Source organism: Crocuta crocuta, unplaced genomic scaffold (genome assembly GCF_008692635.1).
Source record: "Crocuta crocuta isolate KB4526 unplaced genomic scaffold, BGI_CrCroc_1.0 scaffold978, whole genome shotgun sequence".
Lineage (NCBI taxonomy): Eukaryota > Metazoa > Chordata > Mammalia > Carnivora > Hyaenidae > Crocuta > Crocuta crocuta.
In genome coordinates, this window is record NW_027530876.1 from 414,087 (window position 1) to 416,731 (window position 2,645).

Genomic DNA, 2,645 nt, shown 5'->3' on the forward strand with positions numbered 1-2,645 from the left:
CTCCCCCCCTCTCTGCCCCTCCCCAGCTCGTGCTCTCTCTCTGTCTCAAAAGTAAATAAACGTTCAAAAAAAAAATTTTTTTAAAAAAGAAACAGGGGCACCTGGGTGGCTCAGTCAATTAAGTGTCCAACTTCGGCTCAGGTCATGATCTTGTGGTTCCTGAGTTCGAACCCTGCACCGGGCTCTGTGCTGACAGCTCAGAGCCTGGAGCCTGCTTCAGATTCTGTGTCTCCCTCTCTCTCTCTGCCCCTCCCCTGCTCGTGCTCTCTCTCTGTCTCAAAAATAAATAAACGTTTAAAAAAAAAAAACGAAACAAAACAGCTGATCATATGGGAAGGGAGAAAAAAACAGACAGGGAAACAAATCATAAAAGACTCTTAACAATAGAGAACAAACTCAGGGTTGATGGAGGGAGGTGGGTGGGGGATGGGCATTAAGGAGGGTACTTGTTGTGATGAGCACTGGGTATTATATGTAAGTGATGAATCATTGGTTCTACTTCTGAAACCCACATTACACTATATGTTAACTAACTAGAGTGTAAATTAAAATTTTGACAAAAAAAAGACTGGAAAAGAAGAAACAAAATAGTCACTAGCGGCAGATGACATGATTGTATAAATAGAAAATAAACAGAATCCACAAAAGGAATCCAAAGAGAATTACCAGATATAATACCAGCAGAACAATCAGAGGGTAAATTAAAAAGAAGACATCATTTGTAATGCTATAATACATCTAACAAATGATGCACGTATCCTTTGGGTAAATATGGTTTTAAAGGACCTTATTAAATAGAGACGCACTATGTTCATCGATGGGGAAACAATATTTTAGAGGTAGCTAGTCTCCAAAGGGATTCCAAATTCAACAAAATCTCTATTTGCTCCTTCGGAAAACTCCCAACAGAGTTTTTCTCGGAACTTGACAAACTGTTTCTTGTTGTTGTTTTTTTTTAAGTTTTATTTATTTCTGAGAGAGAGAGAGAGTGTGAGCAGGGGAGGGTCAAAGAGAGAGAGACACAGAATCTGAAACAGGCTCCAGGCTCTGAGCTGTCGGCACAGAGCTTGATGCGGGGCTCGAACCCATGGACCGCGAGATCATGACCTGAGCCAGAGTCGGCCGCTCAACCGACTGAGCCACCCAGGCGCCTGACAAACTGTTTCTTAAACTTCTAAGGAAAACTGAAGGGTCTAGAATAGGCAAGAAAATTTTGAAAGATGAGGAGGAGAAGGAGCAACAAACTGAGGGGGAGAGCAGAGAAGAAGGAAAAGGAGAAAGAGAAGAAAAAGAAGCTTTAAAATTTCAGTAAGCATAACAGCGGTAGAGAAATGAACGAAAGGGACAGACGTTTGCATCGGCTTGGGACAGAGCGAAGGGCCCACCGCACGTCAGTGGAGCCGGATGGGCTGAACACTGGGGCAGGGAGGCCAGCCCCCCACGTGGAAGAGGAGAAAGCATGGCTCCTCCCTCACACCCCATGCAAACAAACCCATTCCAGATGGATCCAAGAGTACCTGACTATGAAAACCTATAAAAATAGATTTAGAAAAGAGACCCAGGAGAACACTTCTGTGACCTTGGGTGGGGGAGGATTTTCTTAAGCAAGACAAAAAACAGGACAAACCATAAAAGAGAAGATGGATAAATGCGATTATATCTAAATCAAGACCTATTTATCAAACCATTCCAGAAGCAAACTGAGAAGACAAGTAACAGGCATGGAGAAGACATAACAGACCAAACACTGGTATCCAGAATATATAAAGAATCCCTCAAAATAGTAAGGAAAACACAACCTACATTAAAAAAAAAAAAAAAAAAAACTGTCAAAGACAGGATCAGGCATTTTGCAGAAAAGGAAACACGAAGAAGCTCAGTATTACTGGTAGTCGGGGAATGCCAGTTAAAAGCCGGGCGAGGCATTACTATCTCAATCCGACTGTATTGACAGGAAGTGTTAAGGAAAAGCCTAGATAGCCTGGTGCTGGGCAAGGATCAGCGCCAGGATGCTAGGCACACTGAGAAATGCTCCATCCAGGAGGACTTGCACAAATACATCTCCACAGCAGCGGTGAGGGGAAGGGGTCCTTTGCAGAAGGAAGCCTACAACACAACTCCCTTTCTATAAGATTTCAAGCTCACAAAATCTGGAAACATCTTCCGTGGTGGCCACCAAATTCAGACTTGGAGCCACCTGTCATCTGCTCAGGGTGGGGCTGGGGCCCTTGCAGGCCATATGCAGACAAAGCTATTAAAAACCGTGTTGCGTGGGGCGCCCAGGTGACTCATTCGGCTGAGCGCCCAACTTCGGCTCAGGTCATGATCTAACAGTTGGCAGGTTCGGACCCCACATCGGACTCTCTGCTGTCGGCATGGAGCCCGCTTTGGATCCCCTGCGCCCCTCTGTCTCTGTCCCTCCCCTGCTTGTGGTCTCTCTCCGTTTCTCTCAAAAATAAATAAAGTTTTAAAAATTATATTGCGCAACTACAGATTTATTTTCTTCTGTGGAAAGGTGGGGAAAATGTTCCCATTGCTGAGATCAAAGACGTCTTTCCCGAGGTCACCAAGGACATACACGTATGCTCACAGTAAGACACCAACAACGCCATTGGCCATCTCTTCTTGCCTCATAGGCCCTGCAG